Raw genomic sequence first — 25408 nt, 5'->3', positions numbered from 1 at the left:
TCGATCTGAAATCCCTTGTCAATAGCACTCAGCACGTCATGTGAATAAAGAGCTAGTTGTGTTTCACACGAACGATGTTTTCCAAACCCATGTTGACTGTGTCAATAGACCGTTTCAAAATGGTTCAAATGGCTCTGAGCACTACGGGACTTAACTCCTGAGGTCATCAGTCCCATACAACTTAGAACTACTTAAACCTTGATAACCTAAGGACATCACAAACATCCATGCCCGAGGCAAGATTCGAACGTGCGACCGTAGCGGCCGCGCGGTTCCAGACTGCAGCGCCTGGAACCGCTCGGCTACTCCGACCGGCAGTAGACCGTTTCCTTCGAGGTAATTCATGATGTTCGAACACAATATGTGTTCTAAAATCCTGCTGCATATCGACGTTAACGATATGGGTCTGTAATTTAGTGGATTACTACTACTACCTTTCTTGAATATTGGTGTGACTAGTGCAACCTTCCATCCTTTGGGTAGATCTTTCGCCGAGCGGACGGTTGTATATGATTGTTAAGTATGGAGCTAATTCATCAGCATACTCCGAAAGGAACCTAATTGGTATAGAGTCTGGACCAGAAGACTTGCTTTTATTAAATGATTTGAGTTGTTTCATTACTCCGAGGATATTTACTTCTACGTTACGTATGTTGGCAGCTGTTCTCGATTTGAATTCTGGAATATTTACTTCGTCTTCTTTTGTGAAGACATTTCGGAAGGCTGTGTTTAGTAAATCTGCTTTGGCAACACTGTCTTCGATAGTATCTCCATTGTTATCGCTCAGAGAAGGCATTATTGATTGTTTCTTGCCGCTAACATACTTCACATACGACCAGAATCTCTTTGGATTTTCTGCCAGGTTACGAGACAAAGTTTCGTTGTGGAAACTGTTATAAGCATCTCACATTGAACTCGGCGCTAAGTTTCGAGCTTCTGTAAAGGATCGCCAATTTTGGGGATTTTGCTTCTGTTTAAAAGGTTGGACTGCCGCATAAATCAAAACAGCATTGGAAAAATTTCATGAGGACTCTGCACCATCATTGAAGACCAGTCAGTGTTCGAATAATTTGGACGTGTATTCTATAAGGTTTCGGGATTGCAGCCACTGGTGGACACTCACCTGAAGACGGCTGAACGGTTGCCAGCCGAAATATTGTGGCACGAAGTCAACGTGGTCCGGCTGCAATCCCGAAATCTCGTAGAATATTCAGTACGCCGGGAAAACTTCAAGAATTACAATTTCAACGTGGTCGGAAAAGCACCAAAGACGAAGCGCGCTCCGGCCGACCAATTAAGGTCACCAAAGAGGTAACCATTGGCAAAATCCACGGCATGGTAATGAAAGACCGCCGAATAAAAATTCGAGAGATTACTCAGACTGTAGGTAACTCAACTGAGCGACTGCACAATATCCTACACGGAGAACTGGCTGTGAGAAAGCTGAGTGTGAGGCTGGGGCTGCGACTGCTCACAGTGGACCAAAACTGCATCCGTCACAATATTTTCAATCGCAGTCTGCAAGACATTTTCGTTGATTCGTGACTGTAGATGACACCTGGGTCCATTATTACGCACCTGAGTCAAAATGACAGTCGAAACAATAGACAGCGGCTGGTGAAAGTGCATGGAAAAAGGCAAAGACCATTTTGTCACCTGGTAAATGGCCACTGTATTTTTGGGATTCACGAGGAATAGTCCTCATAGATTACTTGAAAAAAGGCAGAACCATAAGTGGACCCTATTATGCTTTATTGTTCCTGAGGATGATCATGCATCGATCGGAACCGGTCACCGTTTTTTAAAAATAAAATATTTTACGCGGTTTAGTTTTTTTTATATTTATATTTTATCAGCCCCCAAGTGACTTCTTCCTGCTCTCTAACTTGAAACTTTGACTTGCTGGGAACAAATTTTTATCAAACGAGGGTGTGGTAGTTGCAATCAAAGATTATTTTGCAGAATTTGACAGAAACTATTTTTCCGCTGGGATGAAAAATCTGGGGGATCGCTGGACCAAGTATATATCTCTCAAAGGGGACTAAGTGGAGAAGTAAGCTGTGCTGTTTACGAAACATTTTATTTGTTTTCTTACCAGACTTACCAAACTACCCTCGTAGGTAGGCGCACGATCTCTCCCGCGTGAATTTCGTATTCAATATTCATGAGAAACTGAAAAGAGACGTATGCAAGTAGCTTTGTTCCAGTGTCGACTTAGTTTTCACTTATAATCTAAAGACAGCTAGCTTTGTCTGTTGACAACATTAAACTTGAGCAGTATAACGAAGCGTCCCTGAGTGCTTTGTGCCTAACAGTTTTAAAGATGCAAAAGTTATGATGACAGTACTGACTTGCAGTCAAATAATAACTCGAGAATTAGTCGCAATTTCTCCTCGTCTTTGAAATACTGTAATATCGTATGTGATTTGTGATATATGAATGGATTTTGGCCAAAACGTAGTGGCTCTAATAGGTGCTTCCCGAGCTCGGGGTCCCGGGTTCGAATCCCGGCGGTGTCAGGGATTTTTCACCTGCCTCGAGATGACTGAATGTTTGTGTTGTCCTCATCATTTCATCATCATTTATGAAAGTGGCAGATTGGACTGAGCGAAGGTTGGGAATTTGTACGGGCGCTGATAACCGCGCAGTTGAGCGCCCCACGAACCAGTCATCACCATCATCATCATCATCTAATAGGTGCATAACTGTCCGCATTACAGCCAAGATCAGATCCCGCCGTAGGGAAATGTACCACAGCACTAAGTATTGCTCCAACATTCACCTTTACATATATCCTGTAAAACAAATGATAACGAGGAACCTCGGTGTGCAATGAGTGTTCCCAAAACACATTGGCAATAAGATTGATAATATCACTTGTAAGCATCCGTTTCAAGTAATCCTTAAAATAGTGTCTTTATTTGTATGTGCTGCAATGCTCGTTGCAAATAGCTATTCGTAGCCTATGAATGCTGGCTGACAAGTCTAAAAGTTGCCATTAGTGTTCTTAGAAATGTTTTAACGTCACTAAATTACGTACAGGCTGACAATTATTCAACTATATGAAAAAAAACGTAAATTAGTTACAAACTACGGCGTGCACACACTTTATTCAGCATGAAAACGTCACGACAGATATTCGGATTTGGGTTATGACATGTTCAGTGTGCCTGCCATCATTGGCGATGATGTGGTTCAGGCGAATAGCGAAATTCTGCATGACCCGCTGAAGTGTCGAAACATCGATGCTGTTGATGACCTGCTGAATGGCTGTTCTCAGCTCAGCAATGGTTTTGTGGTTACTGCTGTACACCTTCTCTTTTATACAGCCTCACAAAGAGGAGTCGCATGTGTTCGGATCCGGAGAATATGGCAGCCAATCGAGGTCCATGCCAATGGCCTCTGTGTACCCCAGAGCCAGAATGCGGTCTCCAAAGTGCTCCTCCAGGACATCAAACACTCTCCAGTTTCGATTATATTGCGCTCCATCTTGCATGAACCACATCTCGTCGAAATCAGGTTCACTTTGGATAATGGGTATGAAATTATCTTCTAAAACCTTCGCGTACCGTTCGGTAGTCACCGTGCTGTCAAGAAATATCACACAGATTATTCTGCGACTGGACAGTGCACAGTACACAGTGACCCGTTGAAAGTGAAGAAACTTCTCGACAGCAAAATGCGGACTCTCAGTCCCCCAAATGCGTCAATTTTTCTTATTGACGAATCCATCCAGACAAAAGTGGGCTTTGTCGCTAAACCAAACCGTACAGCGCATACTAATTCCCACCATGCCCCGCGGCCAACCCTTCAGTTTGAACGTCCTAACGCAAACCGTTCAGAAGTTATGACGACTTTATTTCATATAGTTCAATAGCTGTCACCCTCTATTAGCAAAAGTCTTTACTCAGTCCTGTCTTAGTGAACAGATCTTACTGCGCAGCCTAAGTCAGTCGTATCAGCGATTAAACTCTTAATGAAATGTTCCACTACTACGTAGTGTGCCAGAAGTCGTCTGTATTCATAAATACAACCGACAATTTGCTACGAACGTCAGTGGATTGACAAATAAATTCGGCGATTCCTCACATTAGGATTCAATGTTAAGGTCATTTTTGAGGTAGCAATTAAAATTTTACATCGGGTCGCAAGGGGTGTGTGACGGAGTCTGGGCAGTTCCATATTTCCGGTACCATTTCACATCCACATACCGGAGATTTCTGCAACGGAACATCGTTTTTTGACGAATATTAATACACTAGTATTGTGCGATCAAAAATTATTATCCGAAGCGTCGACTCAGAGCTATGGAACGGATCTGTCTCGCCTTTAGATACTGTTGGAAATTTGTATTTCCGTTTTCCTTACTTTCAACCTACGTCGGTAGGCGCTCCTTTCGCGAAAGATATCAAAGTTGTTTGAATTTCAGCTTTCGCTTCGGATACCGTCTGTTTGTGTTTGACATTAGCCGCAGAACTTCGCCTCCGCCGTTATTTTAGCGCCGCAGTATTTACCTTATGGATTCAGATTTATTGGAGCGGCGTTAACCGAGTGTGGAAATTCTGGCTCTTTTTCCAAAGCTGTCCTATACCTGGTGCTGCAAACGGAGTTCTGTTTTATCAAACTTCCCTGTATTGTAAATTCGCATATTTGGCAGTATTGGCGTTTCTCGCTAAGTAGGTTCTGGGAAATAATAGAAAAATTGCAAATACTCACTTTAATGTCCGTATACAGGGTGTGTCTGGAGGAATGGTTAGTATTCAGGGATATGACAGCAACGATCGTTCGAAGTAAAAAAGTCTAATAAACATGGGTTGTAAAATAAATACCGTAAGAGCTATGAGCACTTGTTCGACAGATTTTTTTCACAATAGCAAAGGTACCGGGTTCAAGACCCAGTCTGTCACACAGTTTAAATCTGCCAGGAAGTTTCACATCAGCGCACACTCCGCTGCAAATTGCTTTCTCAGTAGCGTTTTGAGAGCAGAACTTTGTCTTCGTCTCAGCGATCGTATTTGTGTTCACGAAGCAGCTACGTAATACTCGCGTGTTGATGTAACCTACCGGTAACAAACCTTGCAGCCCGCTAGAAATGCTTGGATGGCTTCCTTCGTTCTGACCTGCTACGGATCCCAAACACTCGAGCTGTAGGCAAGAATGAGTCCTACCAGTGTTCTGTACGCTGCTTTGTAGACGCGCTACACTTTTCCTAAGTCAACCATTTCTCTGTCCCACAACCGACCTTTTGTGCTCGTTCCATTTCATATCGCTTTGTAACATTGCGCCTAGGTATTTAATCGACGTGATTGTACAACCAGCATACCACTAATACTGTACTAGAACGTTACAGGATTGTTCCTATTCATGTGATTTTTCGGGTCCTCGACAAGTTCTTTCGCTAAGGTGTGACGGCAGAAGCTGTTGTATGCTTCGCGCATCGGTCTTTTTACAGACGCACGAATTTCTACTAACTATTGCCTGTCGTCATTTGTGCATTCGTTTTTGAACCGAGAATGCGACGTTCTCAGCTTTCTCAGCGTTTTCCGAATTTTTTTACTAAACCACTGTGAGTATTTCCCGTTCTTAATCCACTTACTCGGGATACATTTCTCCAGGGCACGAATTACAGTGAGTTTAAACTTTACCCATACTTCCTCTACGTCCATTACATTGGAACTAAAATATGCCCATTCATTGTGTGGCTTGTAAGTAGTGTTCTGCCAGCTGCTTATACGCTCTTGTCCGCAGCTCGTGGCCGTGCGGTAGCGTTCTCGCTTCCCACGCCCGGGTTCCCGGGTTCGATTCCCGGCGGGGTCAGGGATTTTCTCTGCCTCGTGATGACTGGGAGTTGTGTGATGTCCTTAGCTTAGTTAGGTTTAAGTAGTTCTGAGTTCTAGGGGACTGATGACCATAGATGTTAAGTCCCATAGTGCTCAGAGCCATTTGAACCATTTTTTATGCGCTCTTCCTAGCATACAAACTCTGATAACCTTCGTGATAGATTTATTAACTTAAGTGACCATCGTCGCTGTGGTATCATGATCACTTGACTCCTGTTTCTATGCTGACACTGTCAATAAGATCAGGCCTATTTGTGGCTACAAGGTCTAAAATATTTCCATTGCACGTGTGTTGTAGAATTAGCTGCTCAGTTGTGTTCGGAACTACTTCACAAGACTGTCTGTCTGTACTACCATCGATGAATCCGTACTCGGTAGTTTAAAGCCTCCTCCAACCGGGGTACTTCCACACTAATGAGCGTGGTCTTTCTTTGAAAGATTCTACAAAGGTTATGACGAAATTATTAACTTGCGTTCACCTAGGCTGGTTACTTGCGTCCAGGTAACTTCGCAGACATATTCAATGTTTACCTCGATAAACACATCATCTGCAACCAAGACCGTCACATAGCAACAGAGTCTCTGGTTGAGACCCTCAACTCGGCTTCAAGTTAAAGGATTCCTTATCAGTTCTCGGAGTCCTTGATGTGGCGATGTACAAAGTTATTTGGAAAGAGAGAGGGATTAGAATAAGTGAGAAAGGACACGTTAGCTTGAGATTTCTAGACGATACAGTAGTCCTAGCCAACCGTATGATAGAACTGCAATCCTCTGTAAAGAACCTGCCACATAGTTCCTAAAAAGTCCAAAAGAAATGTTAAGCGCAACAAGTGGGTAACTGCAAGACAGATAATATGTAGCACTAAATGTGATAAAAATATTAAGGGAAATGTTTATGTGGAACAGTTACTTCATATCCAAAGAGCCTTAAAATTTTCCGCCGAATCAAACTAGGTTGGAGGGCTTATGGAAGAAATGCAAACGTTTTCAAATTTAATACCAACCGCAGCTTGTGGTCTCGCGTTAGCGTTCTCACTTCCCGGGTTCGATTCCCGGCGGGGTCAGGGATTTTCACCTGCCTCGAGATGACTGGGTGTTGTTGTGTCGTCTCCATCATCATTCACCCCCACTACGGTCGGAGGAAGGCAATGGCAAACCACCTCCACTAGGACCTTGCCTAGTGCGGCGGTGCGGGTTCTCCCGCATCGTTCCCCTACGCTCTGTCAAGGAGTATTGGGACTTCATCATCATCAACAAACTTAAAAAAGGTTGTTTTCGAACTTTTCGTACTAACATACGGCTGTGAAAACCGGATTTTAAACGCGTTCTTCAAAAGAAGACTTCGAACAGATGAGACATCTATGTTAAGGTCATTTCATGGTGTCGCTAAGGAAAAACGGAAAAGAAGTGAAGGCGCAAGAACAGTCACGGGAGTTCAGAATGTTAGGGAAATGTTGAAGGCTCTAAAACGGAAATGTGCAGGACTTAACTGCGCGAGAAAAAGGCGGAAGATGGACAAACGTGGCGCTAGAATGGAGGAGACCCAGAGAAAGACGAAGGCCCACAGGGTAGAACATCCACCGCTAGGATAAAGAACTCGAGAAAGTCGCAGGCTGCGACTGGCAGAAGCAAGCAGGAGACAGAGACGCATGGAAACATCGACTGAAACTGTATTTGTTAGCTTAAGACTAATGAGGCTTCAACTTATAAGGGTTTAGTTGTAATCACATGGTGGTTGTCACCAGCACAGACGTCCCTTTCACATAGATGGAATTTTTCAAGGGAAAAAATTCAGTACTGTTCTATAAGGTTTTCGTACGTCAACGAATGTTTCCGAATGTTCTACAATACAGCTTGAAAGTGGCACATATCGCACTGATCCGTACTCCAGCAAAACCGTTTTAATCGATGAGTTTTGCTTCGTAATAGAGACAGAAGATCAACTCATCGAAACCGTATATCCGCTCATAAAGAGAATCTACGTAAACAAGGAATGTTTGCTTGAGCGAATAATTCCAGCAACCAAAATGAATTAATTCCGTAAACAAATCAGCGAATACAGAGTATGATACCAGAGGAAGGAAAAAGTCCATTGATACAATGTTGTTGTTGTTGTTGTTGTTGTTGTTGTGGTGGTGGTCTTCAGTCCTGGGACTGGTTTTATGTAGCTCTCCATGCTACTCCATCCTGTGCAAGCTTCTTCCTCTCCCCGTACCTACTGCAACCTACATCCTTCTGAATCTGCTTACTGTATTCATCTCTTAGTCTCCCTCTACGATTTTTACCCTCCATGCTGCCCTCCAATACTAAATTGGTGACCCCTTGATGCCTCAGAACATGTCCTACCAACCGATCCCTTCTCCTAGTCAAGCTGTGCCGCAAACTCCTCTTCTCTCCAATTCTGTTCAAAACCTCCTCATTAGTTATGTGATCTACCCATCTAATCTTCAGCATTCTTCTGCGGCACCACATTTCGAAAGCTTCTATTCTCTTCTTGTCCAAACTATTTATTGTCCATGTTTCACTTCCATACATGGCTACACTCCATACAAATACTTTCAGAAACGTCTTCCTGACACTTAAATCTATACTCGATGTTAACAAATTTCTCTTCCTCAGAAACGCTTTCCTTTTCATTGCGTCTACATTTTATATCCTCTCTACTTCGACCATCATCAGTTATTTTGCTCCCCAAATAGCAAAACCCCTTTAATACTTTAAGTGTCTCATTTCCTAATCTAATTCCCTCAGCATCACCCGACTTAATTCGACTACATTCTATTATCCTCGTTTTGCTTTTGTTGATGTTCATCTTATATCCATCCTCCTTTCAAGATACTGTCCATTCCGTTCAACTGCTCTTCCAAGTCCTTTGCTGTCTCTGACAGTATTACAATGTCACAGGCGAACCTCAAAGTTTTTATTTCGTCTCATGGATTTTAATATCCTTTACTGCTTGCTCAATATACAGATTGAATAACATCGGGGATAGGCTACAACCCTGTCTCACTCCCTTCCCAACCACTGCTTCACTTTCAAGCCCCTCGACTCTTATAACTACCATCTGGTTTCTGTACAAATTATAAATAGCCTTTCGCTCCCTGTATTTTACCCCTGCCACCTTCATAATTTGAAAGAGAGTATTCCAGTCAACATTGATAAACCAAGACAAAAGCGTAAACTTATCAACAGAATTCTTAGCTTCGCTTGATGTTCCCGGTAGGCGGTATGCCCTCCCCGAATAGATCGTAAACAAGAAACATCATCATAGAAGCGAAAATAATAACCATAAAAAAAGACAAGCAAGTATTCCTTCCACCACATCCACTCATTTGAACTAACATACTACTCTGCTTTACAAAGCTCCAATTTCCGGTACGCTCGGCGTGAAGTATTATAATGAACAAAGGACAAGGACAATCAGTTCTGGTCTTGCACGTAAACAGGACAGCGATAAAGTTTCCGAAATTCGGGTTTTGTCTTCCGCATCGCGTGATGCAATTAAACGTGGCGACTATCACCTTTTAGTTAATGTTTCTCCTCCTCCTCCGTTTATTGTTTTTCCCTCGTACAACAGTTAATGAATAACCTCTGAGAACAGTCAACTCTCACTAAAACAAATGTTGTTAATTGGTTCTATTCACCATTCCTGCTGTCACTCAAGTAGCGAAGCAGGCCAGGTGTTGTATACAACCCAAATACAGTTGTATAACGCAGTGCGCAACTGCCTCTCTGCTGTCGCCTCGCTCTTGTTTAAGAAACAAAAGAGTACACCCGGAGGTCTGGCTGTGGATGAGGAGGCGGTTGCAGTCTCACCGCTCCAGAGATGCGATAACGTAATTAAAGCTCGTCTGCGAAAATGAGCTCCTTTGTTCGTTTCTAGAGCAAAATCGTTTCAGAAAGACTGCAGTAAATTACAAACGCTGTGTTTATACACTCCCTCACTGTTGATATCTCGGCACGTCCGTCAGTTTTTAAGCTGCTCAGCACGCTGGAAATGCCCTGTATTCATTCCGGAAATGTTTCTTTAAATGTACATCTTACCTTCACTAGGTAGATCTCATTAAGATTGCGGAATATAAGAACTAGAACCCGCAATTCCTCCAGTAGGTGCATGTCTGCTAATAATCTCGTACATTTAGTGCTACCAACAGTTTACTGGTTTTAATGTCCTACGTTTTCGTTGTTTTACAAAAATATTTTGCCACCATATTTACTGTGTTTACTGCTGAATATGTAGTGATGAGTAAAGGAAGTGTAATTTGTTTCACATCTTCGTGATTTGAACTGTTTTAATGACCATTCGTTATTAGAACTTCACCACAGATGGGAATAATTAAGTCCACTATAATTTTTCCGTCTGATAAAATAGTATTCACAGATTTCATACTTCTCAGTGGTATCAGCTGGAATTATGTTCAATCAAAAATAAAAGTATATTTAGGTATAGTTTAACTATAAAATTTCCCCAACACACGCTCACCATAACAATTCACAATTTAACTCGTCATAAAACACCAGATTAATGGAGGATGAAAAACAAATTTGATGTGTAATCTTGGGGTACCGGAAAATGTAAAATGCTGCATTGTGAAACCGGATAATAATAATAATAATAATAATAAACACCAGCTCAAATTACTAAGAAATACTGTTCTCACCTCAAAAACTCAGATGCAGCTCCTCTGAAGCTATTACGCTCAAAAGAATGCTGCATGTACATCATACAGGCCTCCTTATTGAACTCTGCAACAATGCCATCTGCTCCTATCGTAACCCTTCCTCTACAATATCAGTCACTATTTCCACATCTTCTTGCTTCAAAACATCAATAGATCTTTGAGTTCGTCCATGCACATTGCCATTCCTCCCGTTTATTTCTCTGTTGTATCTTCCCGCACCCCCCATGAACCATGGACGTTCTACATCTACATCTACATTTATACTCCGCAAGCCACCCAACGGTGTGTGGCGGAGGGCACTTTACGTGCCACTGTCATTATCTCCCTTTCCTGTTCCAGTCGCGTATGGTTCGCGGGAAGAACGACTGTCTGAAAGCCTCTGTGCGCGCTCTAATCTCTCTAATTTTACATTCGTGATCTCCTCGGGAGGTATAAGTAGGGGGAAGCAATATATTCGATACCTCATCCAGAAACGCACCCTCTCGAAACCTGGCGAGCAAGCTACACCGCGATGCAGAGCGCCTCTCTTGCAGAGTCTGCCACTTGAGTTTGTTAAACATCTCCGTAACGCTATCACGGTTACCAAATAACCCTGTGACGAAACGCGCCGCTCTTCTTTGGATCTTCTCTATCTCCTCCGTCAACCCGATCTGGTACGGATCCCACACTGATGAGCAATACTCAAGTATAGGTCGAACGAGTGTTTTGTAAGCCACCTCCTTTGTTGATGGACTACATTTTCTAAGGACTCTCCCAATGAATCTCAACCTGGTACCCGCCTTACCAACAATTAATTTTATATGATCATTCCACTTCAAATCGTTCCGCACGCATACTCCCAGATATTTTACAGAAGTAACTGCTACCAGTGTTTGTTCCGCTATCATATAATCATACAATAAAGGATCCTTCTTTCTATGTATTCGCAATACATTACATTTGTCTACGTTAAGGGTCAGTTGCCACTCCCTGCACCAAGTGCCTATCCGCTGCAGATCTTCCTGCATTTCGCTACAATTTTCTAATGCTGCAACTTCTCTGTATACTACAGCATCATCCGCGAAAAGCCGCATGGAACTTCCGACACTATCTACTAGGTCATTTATATATATTGTGAAAAGCAATGGTCCCATAACACTCCCCTGTGGCACGCCAGAGGTTACTTTAACGTCTGTAGATGTCTCTCCATTGAGAACAACATGCTGTGTTCTGTTTGCTAAAAACTCTTCAATCCAGCCACACAGCTGGTCTGATATTCCGTAGGCTCTTACTTTGTTTATCAGACGACAGTGCGGAACTGTATCGAACGCCTTCCGGAAGTCAAGGAAAATGGCATCTACCTGGGAGCCTGTATCTAATATTTTCTGGGTTTCATGAACAAATAATGCGAGTTGGGTTTCACACGATCGCTGTTTCCGGAATCCATGTTGATTCCTACATAGTAGATTCTGAGTTTCCAAAAACGACATGATACTCGAGCAAAAGACATGTTCTAAAATTCTACAACAGATCGACGTCAGAGAGATAGGTCTATAGTTTTGCGCATCTGCTCGACGACCCTTCTTGAAGACTGGGACTACCTGTGCTCTTTTCCAATCATTTGGAACCTTCTGTTCCTCTAGAGACTTGCGGTACACGGCTGTTAGAAGGGGGGCAAGTTCTTTCGCGTACTCTGTGTAGAATCGAATTGGTATCCCGTCAGGTCCAGTGGACTTTCCTCTGTTGAGTGATTCCAGTTGCTTTTCTATTCCTTGGACACTTATTTCAATGTCAGCCATTTTTTCGTTGGTGCGAGGATTTAGAGAAGGAACTGCAGTGCGGTCTTCCTCTGTGAAACAGCTTTGGAAAAAGGTGTTTAGTATTTCAGCTTTACGCTTGTCATCCTCTGTTTCAATGCCATCATCGTCCCAGAGTGTCTGGACATGATGTTTCGAGCCACTTACTGATTTAACGTAAGACCAGAACTTCCTAGGATTTTCTGTCAAGTCGGTACCTAGTATTTTACTTTCGAATTCACTGAACGCTTCACGCATAGCCCTCCTTACGCTAACTTTGACATCGTTTAGCTTCTGTTTGTCTGAGAGGTTTTGGCTGCGTTTAAACTTGGAGTGAAGCTCTCTTTGCTTTCGCAGTAGTTTCCTAACTTTGTTGTTGTACCACGGTGGGTTTTTCCCGTCCCTCACAGTTTTGCTCGGCACGTACCTGTCTAAAACGCATTTAACGGTTGCCTTGAACTTTTTCCATAAACACTCAACATTGTCAGTGTCGGAACAGAAATTTTCGTTTTGATCTGTTAGGTAGTCTGAAATCTGCCTTCTATTACTCTTGCTAAACAGATAAACCTTCCTCCCTTTTTTTATATTCTTATTAACTTCCATATTCAGGGATGCTGCAACGGCCTTATGATCACTGATTCCCTGTTCTGCACTTACAGAGTCGAAAAGTTCGGGTCTGTTTGTTATCAGTAGGTCCAAGATGTTATCTCCACGAGTCGGTTCTCTGTTTAATTGCTCGAGGTAATTTTCGGATAGTGCACTCAGTATAATGTCACTCGATGCTCTGTCCCTACCACCCGTCCTAAACATCTGAGTGTCCCAGTCTATATCTGGTAAATTGAAATCTCCACCTAAGACCATAACATGCTGAGAAAATTTATGTGAAATGTATTCCAAATTTTCTCTCAGTTGTTCTGCCACTAATGCTGCTGAGTCGGGGGGTCGGTAAAAGGAGCCAATTATTAACCTTGCTCGGTTGTTGAGTGTAACCTCCACCCATAATAATTCACAGGAACTATCCACTTCTACTTCACTACAGGATAAACTACTACTAACAGCGACGAACACTCCGCCACCGGTTGCATGCAATCTATCCTTTCTAAACACCGTCTGTGCCTTTGTAAAAATTTCGGCAGAATTTATCTCTGGCTTCAGCCAGCTTTCTGTACCTATAACGATTTCAGCTTCGGTGCTTTCTATCAGCGCTTGAAGTTCCGGTACTTTACCAACGCAGCTTCGACAGTTTACAATTACAATACCGATTGCTGCTTGGTCCCCGCATGTCCTAACTTTGCCCCGCACCCGTTGAGGCTGTTGCCCTTTCTGCACTTGCCCGAGGCCATCTAACCTAAAAAACCGCCCAGCCCACGCCACACAACCCCTGCTACCCGTGTAGCCGCTTGTTGCGTGTAGTGGACTCCTGACCTATCCAGCGGAACCCGAAACCCCACCACCCTATGGCGCAAGTCGAGGAATCTGCAGCCCACATGGTCGCAGAACCGTCTCAACCTCTGATTCAGACCCTCCACTCGGCTCTGTACCAAAGGTCCGCAGTCAGTCCTGTCGACGATGCTGCAGATGGTGAGCTCTGCTTTCATCCCGCTAGCGAGACTGGCAGTCTTCACCAAATCAGATAGCCGCCGGAAGCCAGAGAGGATTTCCTCCGATCCATAGCGACACACATCATTGGTGCCGACATGAGCGACCACCTGCAGATGGGTGCACCCTGTACCCTTCATGGCATCCGGAAGGACCCTTTCCACATCTGGAATGACTCCCCCCGGTATGCACACGGAGTGCACTTTGGTTTTCTTCCCCTCCCTTGCTGCCATATCCCTAAGGGGCCCCATTACGCGCCTGACGTTGGAGCTCCCAACTACCAGTAAGCCCACCCTCTGCGACTGCCCGGATCTTGCAGACTGAGGGGCAACCTCTGGAACAGGACAAGCAGCCATGTCAGGCTGAAGATCAGTATCAGCCTGAGACAGAGCCTGAAACCGGTTCGTCAGACAAACTGGAGAGGCCTTCCGTTCAGCCCTCCGGAATGTCTTTCGCCCCCTGCCACACCTTGAGACGACCTCCCACTCTACCACAGGTGAGGGGTCAGCCTCAATGCGGGCAGTATCCCGGGCAACCACAGTCGTAGTCCGATCGGGGGATGCGTGGGACGAGCTGGCCGTCCCCGACAAACCCCCATCCGGACCCCCACAGTGATGCCCATTGGCAACAGCCTCAAGCTGTGTGACCGAAGCCAACACTGCCTGAAGCTGGGAGCGAAGGGATGCCAACTCAGCCTGCATCCGAACACAGCAGTTGCAGTCCCTATCCATGCTAAAAACTGTGCAAAGAACGTCTGAACTAATCTACAGAGAGCGCAAACAAAACGACACAAAATTGAAGCGGTTATTAAAATACAAGATTGCCTAGTAAATGCAGTAATGCTGCCACTTGTGCACTGCTGACACACTGCTCGGCGGCGGAAGGAGACTACGCGATTTAACACTATTCGAGTACTAAAACGTGATGCTACAACTCTCAAATACTATAATACGCCCGAAATTTATGAATTAAACAATGCAAGTACCAAAAACACGCAAAGAAATTAAGAATTAAACTATGTAACAAATGAGTGAGCTAGGAGTATACGACTTGCTGCTGCAGCTGCTTATCCAACGGCGGCAGGGAGCACACTGACTGTGACCAACCGACACTGGCCGTTCAAAACAAAAACAGTTGACAGACGACTACGCGAATTTACACTATTCAGGTACTAAAACGCGATGCTACAACTCTCAAATACTATAATACGCCCGAAATTTATGAATTAAACAATGCAAGTACCAAAAACACGCAAAGAAATTAAGAATTAAACTATGTAACAAATGAGTGAGCTAGGAGTATACGACTTGCTGCTGCAGCTGCTTATCCAACGGCGGCAGGGAGCACACTGACTGTGACCAACCGACACTGGCCGTTCAAAACAAAAACAGTTGACAGACGACTACGCGAATTTACACTATTCAGGTACTAAAACGCGATGCTACAACTCTCAAATACTATAATACGCCCGAAATTTATGAATTAAACAATGCAAGTACCAAAAACACGCAAAGAAATTAAGAATTAAACTATGTAACAAATGAGTGAGCTAGGAGTATACGACTTGCTGCTGCAGCTGCTTATCCAACGGCGGCAGGGCCGTTGGTGGGGAGGCTTGCGTGCCTCAACGATACGGATAGCCGTAAACCACAACGGAGGCGTATCTGTTGAGAGGCCAGACAAACGTGTGGTTCCAGAAGAGGGGCAGCAGCCTTTTCAGTAGTTGCAGGGGCAACAGTCTGGATGATTGACTGATCTGGCCTTGTAACACCAACCAAAACGGCCTTGCTGTTCTGGTACTGCGAACGGCTAAAGCAAGGGGAAACTACAGCCGTCATTTTTCCCGAAGGCATGCAGCTTTACTGTATGATTAAATGATGATGGCGTCCTCTTGGGTAAAATATTCCGGAGGTAAAATAGTCCCCCATTCGGATCTCCGGGCGGGGACTACTCAAGAGGACGTCGTTATCAGGAGAAAACTGGCGTTCTACGGATCGGAGCGTGGAATGTCAGATCCCTTAATCGGGCAGGTAGGTTGTTGTTGTTGTGGTCTTCAATCCTGAGACTGGTTGGATGCAGCTCTCCACAATACTCTATCCTGTGCAAGCTTCTTCATCTCCCAGTACCTACTGCAACCTACATCCTTCTGAATCTGCTTCATCTCTTGGTCTCCCTCTACGATTTTTACCCTCCACGCTGGTTAGAAAATTTAAAAAGGAAAATGGATAGGTTAAAGTTAGATATAGTGGGAATTAGTGAAGTTCGGTGGCAGGAGGAACAAGACTTTTGGTCAGATGAATACAGGGTTATAAATACAAAATCAAATAGGAGTAATGCAGGAGTAGCTTTAATAATGAATAGGAAAGTAGGAGTGCGGGTAAGCTACTACAAACAGCACAGTGAACGCATTATTGTGGCCAAGATAGATACGAAGCCCACACCTACTACAGTAGTACAAGTTTATATGCCAACTAGCTCTGCAGATGACGAAGAAATTGAAGAAATGTATGATGAAATAAAAGAAATTATTCAGATAGTGAAGGGAGACGAAAATTTAATAGTCATGGGTGACTGGAATTCGACAGTTGGAAAAGGAAGAGAAGGAAACGTAGTAGGTGGATATGGATTGGGGCTAAGAAATGAAAGAGGAAGCCGCCTGGTAGAATTTTGCACAGAGCATAACTTAACCATAGCTAACACATGGTTCAAGGATCATGAAAGAAGGTTGTATACATGGAAGAACCCTGGAGATACTAGAAGATTTCAGATAGATTATATAATGGTAAGACAGAGATTTAGGAACCAGGTTTTAAATTGTAAGACATTTCCAGGGGCAGATGTGGACTCTGACCACAATCTATTGGTTATGAACTGTAGATTAAAACGGAAGAAACTGCAAAAAGATGGGAATTTAAGGAGATGGGACCTGGATAAACTGAAAGAACCAGAGGTTGTACAGAGTTTCAGGGACAGCCTAAGGGAACAATTGACAGGAATGGGGGAAAGAAGTACAGTAGAAGAAGAATGGGTAGCTTTGAGGGATGAAATAGTGAAGGCAGCAGAGGATCAAGTAGGTAAAAAGACGAGGGCTAGTAGAAATCCACGGGTAACAGAAGACATACTGAATTAATTGATGAAAGGAGAAAATACAAAAGTGCAGAAAATGAAGCAGGCAATAAGGAATACAAACGTCTCAAAAATGAGATCGACAGGAAGTGCAAAATGGCTAAGCAGGGATGGCTAGAGGACAAATGTAAGGATGTAGAGGCTTATCTCACTTGGGGTAAGATAGATACTGCCTACAGGAAAATTAAAGAGACCTTTGGAGAAAAGAGAACCACTTGCATGAATATCAATAGCTCAGATGGAAACCCAGTTCTAAGCAAAGAAGGGAAAGCAGAAGGTGGAAGGAGTATATAGAGGGTCTATACAGGTGCGATGTTCTTGAGGACAATATTATGGAAATGGAAGAGGATGTAGATGATGATGAAATGGGAGATATGATACTGCGTGAAGAGTTTGACAGAGCACTGAAAGACCCAAGTCGAAACAAGGCCCCGGGAGTAGACAACATTCCATTAGGACTACTGACAGTCTTGGGAGAGCCAGTCCTGACTAAACTCTACCATCTGGTGAGCAAGATGTATGAGACAGAGACATTCCCTCAGACTGCAAGAAGAATATAATAATTCCAATCCCAAAGAAAGCAGGTGTTGACAGATGTGAAAATTACCGAACTATCAGTTTAATAAGTCACAGCTGCAAAATACTAACGCGAATTCTTTACAGACGAATGGAAAAACTGGCAGAAGCCGACCTCGGGGAAGATCAGTTTGGATTCCGTAGAAATGTTGGAACACGTGAGGCAATACTGACCCTACGACTTATCTTAGAAGAAACATTAAGGAAAGGCAAACCTGTGTTTCTAGCATTTGTAGACTTAGAGAAAGCTTTTGGCAATGTTGACTGGAATACTCTCTTTCAAATTCTAAAGGTGGCAGGGGTAAAATACAGGGAGCGAAAGGCTATTTACAATTTGTACGGAAAGCAGATGGCAGTTAATAAGAGTCGAGGGACATGAAAGGGAAGCAGTGATTGGGAAGGGAGTGAGACAGGGTCGTAACCTCTCCCCGATGCTATTCAATCTGTATATTGAGCAAGCAGTAAAGGAAACAAAAGTTGGAAGTAGGTATTAAAATCGATGGAGAAGAAATAAAAACTTGGAGGTTCGCCGATGACATTGTAATTCTGTCAGAGGCAGCAAACAACTTGGAAGAGCAGTTGAACGGAATGGACAGTGTCTTGAAAGGAGGGTATAAGATGAACATAAACTAAGCAAAACGAGGATAATGGAATGTAGTCGAAGTAAGTCGGGTGATGCTGAGAGAATTAGATTAGGAAATGAGACACTTAAAGTAGTAAAGGAGTTTTGCTATTTGGGGAGCAAAATAACTGATGATGGTCGAAATAGAGAGAATATAAAATGTAGACTGGCAATGGCAAGGAAAGCATTTCTGAAGAAGAGAAATTTGTTAACATCGAGTATTGATTTAAGTGTCAGAAAGTCATTTCTGAAAGTACTTGTATGGAGTGTAGCCATGTATGGAAGTCAAACCTGGACGGTAAATAGTTTGGACAAGAAGAGAATAGAAGCTTTCGAAATGTGGTGCTACAGAAGAATGCTGAAGATTAGATGGGTAGATCAGGAAGTATGAGGAAGTATTGAATAGGATTGGGGAGAAGAGAAGTTTGTGGCACAACTTGACTAGAAGAAGGGATCGGTTGGTAGGACATGTTCTGAGGCATTAAGGGATCACCAATTTAGTACTGGAAGGCATGGTGGAGGGTAAAAATCGTAGAGGGAGACAAAGAGATGAATACAGTAAGCAGATTCAGAAGGCTGTAGGCTGCAGTAGGTACTGGGAGATGAAGAAGCTTGCGCAGGATAGAGTAGCATGGAGAACTGCATCAAACCAGTCTCAGGACTGAAGACCACAACAACATCTTCCCGCAGTTCGGTTGATGGATGGTCCTATTCCTGTAACCAAGGTGTGTCCTCACAGGTACATTACGCCACCCCAAAACAGTTTAGCGAAAGTATCAGTTGGTGTTCGATAACTTCTAAGACTGCAAAATCAAATCGCCAACAGCGACACACCTATTATGGAAAGCAGTGCCTCCATAAGCGTTTCCTCCGTTGCATTTCCAAAAAGAAACACTGTAATTATGGCCATGTTACCTCTCCGTGCGTTGTCGACTTGTGTAAAGTTGGGCTCAGTTTAGTTTGTTAAAACAATTAGACACAAATAATTAACCAAAAGAATCCTTAATACAGTGCACATTTTTATAATTTTCTGCATTAATTAAATTACTGTTCAACAAGCCGCATTGAAGTGGAGTGGGGCCTAATGGGAGTGCAGTGTCATGCTGTATCTGGATGTGATATGCTGATCGGCATGCTTTTCACTATATGACTTAATTCTAGACGGACAATTAGTGCACAGTCAACAACTTCTGCTTTATACACATGTTCACAAATTATGGAACATGACATGCATCTCTATATACACTCCTGGAAATGGAAAAAAGAACACATTGACACCGGTGTGTCAGACCCACCATACTTGCTCCGGACACTGCGAGAGGGCTGTACAAGCAATGATCACACGCACGGCACAGCGGACGCACCAGGAACCGCGGTGTTGGCCGTCGAATGGCGCTAGCTGCGCAGCATTTGTGCACCGCCGCCGTCAGTGTCAGCCAGTTTGCCGTGGCATACGGAGCTCCATCGCAGTCTTTAACACTGGTAGCATGCCGCGACAGCGTGGACGTGAACCGTATGTGCAGTTGACGGACTTTGAGCGAGGGCGTATAGTGGGCATGCGGGAGGCCGGGTCGACGTACCGCCGAATTGCTCAACACGTGGGGCGTGAGGTCTCCACAGTACATCGATGTTGTCGCCAGTGGTCGGCGGAAGGTGCACGTGCCCGTCGACCTGGGACCGGACCACAGCGACGCACGGATGCACGCCAAGACCGTAGGATCCTACGCAGTGCCGTAGGGGACCGCACCGCCACTTCCCAGCAAATTAGGGACACTGTTGCTCCTGGGGTATCGGCGAGGACCATTCGCAACCGTCTCCATGAAGCTGGGCTACGGTCCCGCACACCTTTAGGCCGTCTTCCGCTCACGCCCCAACATCGTGCAGCCCGCCTCCAGTGGTGTCGCGACAGGCGTGAATGGAGGGACGAATGGAGACGTGTCGTCTTCAGCGATGAGAGTCGCTTCTGCCTTGGTGCCAATGATGATCGTATGCGTGTTTGGCGCCGTGCAGGTGAGCGCCACAATCAGGACTGCATACGACCGAGGCACACAGGGCCAACACCCGGCATCATGGTGTGGGGAGGGATCTCCTACACTGGCCGTACACCACTGGTGATCGTCGAGGGGACACTGAATAGTGCACGGTACATCCAAACCGTCATCGAACCCATCGTTCTACCATTCCTAGACCGGCAAGGGAACGTGCTGTTCCAACAGGACAATGCACGTCCGCATGTATCCCGTGCCACCCAACGTGCTCTAGAAGGTGTAAGTCAACTACCCTGGCCAGCAAGATCTCCGGATCTGTCCCCCATTGAGCATGTTTGGGACTGGATGAAGCGTCGTCTCACGCGGTCTGCACGTCCAGCACGAACGCTGGTCCAACTGAGGCGCCAGGTGGAAATGGCATGGCAAGCCGTTCCACAGGACTACATCCAGCATCTCTACGATCGTCTCCATGGGAGAATAGCAGCCTGCATTGCTGCGAAAGGTGGATATACACTGTACTAGTGCCGACATTGTGCATGCTCTGTTGCCTGTGTCTATGTGCCTGTGGTTCTGTCAGTGTGATCATGTGATGTATCTGACCCCAGGAATGTGTCAATAAAGTTTCCCCTTCCTGGGACAATGAATTCACGGTGTTCTTATTTCAATTTCCAGGAGTGTATTTCACATAAGTTCTCAAGCTTAGGGTTGTGATCACTTGAACGAACGTTAGTGAGAGTTTTGAAAAGTGCGTCAGACTGTCATTCCATTATGCAGTTCTTTTTTTTCAGAAAATGCTCTACAGATTGTGCTATAAAACATGCATCATTGATTGGCATAAAATTTAACTTTGATATGACATCTTGTTACTTGGTTTTAACTGATAATTGTGGAGAAAAAGCATCTCAGTTCGACAGCATAATTCTGGATTCTCTGTTTTCCGCTGCTACAAGCTGTAATGAGAACTCAAAATGCACCTTTTTTGACTATCCAAAGCAGGTTTCATATAAAACTGCTCTTTTTAGACCCCACTAGAATGACAGAGTTGCCTTCTTCCCTATTAGATAATATCTTCACAAATTTCGAAAATGTTGCCATTTATGCTTCGGGCTGGCAGAGCACAACACCGTAGTAACAGTATAAATTCCTCTGTACCCAAGGCAGTAAAAAATAAGTAGGAATATAAAAGAGAGCTCTACACAGAAAAGAATAGCATTTTTATTCAAATGTTAACAACAGAAACTTGGGAAAATGTATTTTTAAAACAAAGAATCATTCAGTGCATTTTGTAGCACTTTCATGTTCCTATTTGAGATGTTTTTCCAAACAATTTACATGAATCAGTACCATCCCAAGTAACCACAGCCAGTCAATATCACCTGCTATCAGAGTATCTAATCACATCATAAAACATCTTAACTCAGAAAAACCAATGAAGATCGACACTTAACAGAACACGTTAAGACATACAAGAAAATTTATAGGAAAATTATAAAAAAGCTAACAAAATGCACAGTGACAAAGCAGTTATAGGGGCAACAAACAAATAAAAACGAATCTGGAATGCAGTAAAAAAGAAATAAACAAAAATGTTTAAAACCAAGATGACACTTTTCCAAAGTGATCACAGCATGTTACTCAGATATCTAACAAATTACATAAATGACCACTTCATAAATACTCCAGTCAACCTGAGTAAAAATTGCTTTAGGCATAGTAAAACCTCAGTTTTCAGAGAACAAAGTGTTGATCCCGTGTTACTAAGCCCCACAAATAAACTGGAACCTCTTACAAGAATAAAAACAATGAAGAATAAAATGTCTTCAGGGATCAATGAGATACCTGGTTCAATCATAATTAAATGTCCTATTGTCATATCATATCCACTCTCACATATGATGTATTCATCAATATCAGAAAGAATGTTTCCATAAAGATGAAAAATTTCAAAAATAAAACCACTATACATATAAGTAATGGAGACAGTCATGAAACTTACAGTAACAAATAACCTTGAAAAGTTCAGTCTCTTGTTTGTACAGTGGAACCTTGCTTAATGAGCACCTCCTATACGCGCAGTTCGCATAACGAGTGATGGCAGTTTAATGTGACGTCACCAACCGTTCGCGCGCGGCGGGGGAAACGTTCCGCGTATCAGTAATGTCTTTAGTACGTAATGCAGTCTGGCTTCTCTTTCTCCTACTATCTTAGTGCAGCTTGTGATCATACGTTTTTCTAAACTTGTGTTCACACACTGTTTTCTTGTGTGCAAATTTTAATACCCTTCGTAGAAATGTCCCCGAAATAAAGCCACACGAAGACGACCATAAGAGAAAGAAAATGACCTTGGAATGAAACGTAAAGTCGTTGAAAACCACGAACGTGGTGTGAGCGTTGCTGATTTAGCACGCACATACAATCCGTCTTCATCATCGGTTTGCACTACCCTCAAGAACAAGGACAAGATTAAGGAGATAGATGCTTCAAAGGGAGTGACAAGAATATCTTAACAACGGCTTGGTGTTCTGAACGATATGGAAAGGTTGCTTCTTATATGGATAAATGAAAAGCAGTAGCAAGGCGACACTATTAATGAGAACATCGTTTGTGATAAGGCGAGAATGGTTTTCTCCGACATCGTGAAGAAGACGCTACGATCATCAGCGGCCGAAGAAGTGTTTTAAGGAAAGCCGTGGGTGGATCGAAAAGTTTAAGAGAAGAACCGACATCCACAGCCTTGTGAGGCACGGCGAAACAACCAGCTCCGACGCTAACGCAGCAGAGAACTTCATCAGCAACGTCAAGATGCTCGTAGATTCTGAGGGTTATCTCCGCAACAGGTTTTTAATTGTGACGAGACCGGCCTATTCTGGAAAAAGATGGCGAAGCGTACCTCTATAACAGCAAAGGAGAATGCATTGCCCTGTCAGAAGACAGTTTGATACTGTTATTCTCTGCCAAGTAGTGCGGCGATTTGAAAATTAAAACGCTGCTTGTTTACCATTCAGAAACTCCAAAAGCCTTCAAGAAGTTTAAAGTCCAAAAGAGCAGGTTAAATGTGATGTGGAGGTCCAACTTCAGTCCGGAACCGCGCGTTTGCTACGGTCGCAGGTTCGAATCCTGCCTCGGGCATGGATGTGTGTGAAGTCCTTAGGTTAGTTAGGTTTAAGTAGTCCTGACTTCTAGGGGACTGATGATCTCCTCCTTGAAAAATTTCAGTTCATCCAGATCCAATTTCTACCTCCCAACACCACTGCGTTACTCGAGCGTATGGACCAGCAGATTATTTCTAACTTTAAGAAGCTCTACACTAAAGCACTCTTCGAGCATTGCTTTGGGTTGACTGAAGATACCAATCTCACTCTCAGAGTGTTTTGGAAATTTCACTTCAAGGTCGTTGCCTGCGCCAAGATAATCGCAAAGGCGTAGGAAGGAGTTACCAGTTACTTCTGCTCGGAAGCAGCTTTGGCCGGAGTGCGTTGTCGAATGTGCCTCTGCGGCATTTGAGTCAGTATCTGTAGAGCCTGTAGTCAACGAGATTGCATCTTTGACCTGGAACTAGAAATGGGTAACAATGGCATCGATGAGCTTGAGGAAGATCACAGCCAAGAAATGGCCACCGAAGAGCTTATGGAGTTGCAGTGTGTTTCACAACAGGAGCTTGTGGAGAGATCTTCTTCAGAGGAGGAGGAGGTGTTAACAGCAAAGCAGCAATCTTTTGGCGCTATAAGAGAAATGCTGAAAGCATGGGAATCGGTTGCATCGTACACTGAACATCATCACCCCAGTAAAGCAGTAGCAACGTGCTTTACAAATTTATTTGATGATAATGCTGTGTTGAATTTTCTCCAAGTGTTGAAGTTGAAGCGTCGGCAGAAATAAATGAATATAGATAGCTTCCTAGTAAAAAAAAATTAGTTACTTATCGTGAATAATAAAGTACATAAAACTGTAGGTATAATTTTATTTGAATAAATAGCATGAAAAGATAAAACTTTTAGTACTTTTTCTGCGTGAAACGTATTAACACATTTTACATTGATTTATATGGGATAAATGCTTCGCTTAGTGAATGTTCCGCACAACGAGTAAGATTACGGGACGAATTATGCTCGCTGAACGAGGTTCGACTGTAAATCCACATGGTTTTTGCAGGGGCATGAGTGCAGAATCAGCTATTACGCAATTCATTGAAAAGAATGTAATGGGACTAGACAGAAACAACGCAGATTTTTTGAAGGCATTCAGTACTGTCCAAGATGAACTTGATAGATAAATGAGAGAAACTAAACGATGATATGCTATTGTGTGTCCGCCTTGACGCAAAACACATGTTGTTATTTATTTATTCCCAAACTAGTTTCAGCGACAAATATCGCCATCATCAGTGGGTTATTAGTTACTAAAACATGCAGAAATAGCGTACTTGTAAATCATTATTACATGTGTACTGTTTGGTTCCAAATATTGTTTTACGCCACAGCATGGTTTTACGATTGTTGACGCTGTTTCCAGCATATTGTCTGCGGTTCGTTTTTTTCGGCGTGCGCCATATCTTCTGCTACTGTATGGCTGTTAGTAAACAAAGAAGAAAACGTGAACTTACGTATGTCACCGTTATAGAACTGGGAATGCGGTCAAGGTATTGCGTTAGTGTCTTGGATACAGTTTCGGGGCGTACTAGGCTTTTACGTAGATTGCCATGTTTGTTGTGTTTTTCTGTGTCTAAAAGTAGCTGCACGCCGTCCAGCGAACGTGAATACATGACAAATTACGTGACAACTTAGTACACATCAAAATTGCATTCACAACACTACCGCAATTCGGTCTGAATCAGTCTTTCCTTCTCATCCCGTCCGGTAAGTCTCCCCAGACCCAGGGCTTTGGGCGACTTCTCTGAACTGTACCACTTTCCAGTCCTTTTCCTTCACCCCACATCCTTCCCCTTCAGTTCTTCTGCCGGAAGAAGGAGCCACAGGCTCAAAAGTTTGTAAAAATTAAACCTTTTTGTGTGTGTGTTCTCCTGCCGCCATTGGTGATAGATTGAAAAATTTATCCATATAGATTATATTGTCAATAATTGATTATTTTCGTCGTTATATATTCATTTACTGAATTTCGGTAATATTTGTAATCAAGTGCTTACTGTTAAAACTACTACTGCTACCGCCACCACCACCACCACCACCAATTCTGCCACATT

The 25408-nt window shown here is 43.5% G+C and overlaps 1 protein-coding gene across 1 annotated transcript in view; it reads left to right on the top strand.

Moving 5' to 3' along the window:
- LOC126135927 (proteoglycan Cow) overlaps nt 1-25408 on the top strand; it is a 274813-nt gene that overhangs the window by 239103 nt on the left and 10302 nt on the right. The gene's annotated exons all lie outside the window — the stretch shown is intronic.

The sequence above is a fragment of the Schistocerca cancellata genome, chromosome 1 (genome assembly GCF_023864275.1).
Source record: "Schistocerca cancellata isolate TAMUIC-IGC-003103 chromosome 1, iqSchCanc2.1, whole genome shotgun sequence".
NCBI classification, from domain to species: Eukaryota; Metazoa; Arthropoda; class Insecta; order Orthoptera; family Acrididae; genus Schistocerca; species Schistocerca cancellata.
Note: the sequence above shows the minus strand (reverse complement) of the source record. Positions and strands in the feature narration are given on the sequence as shown.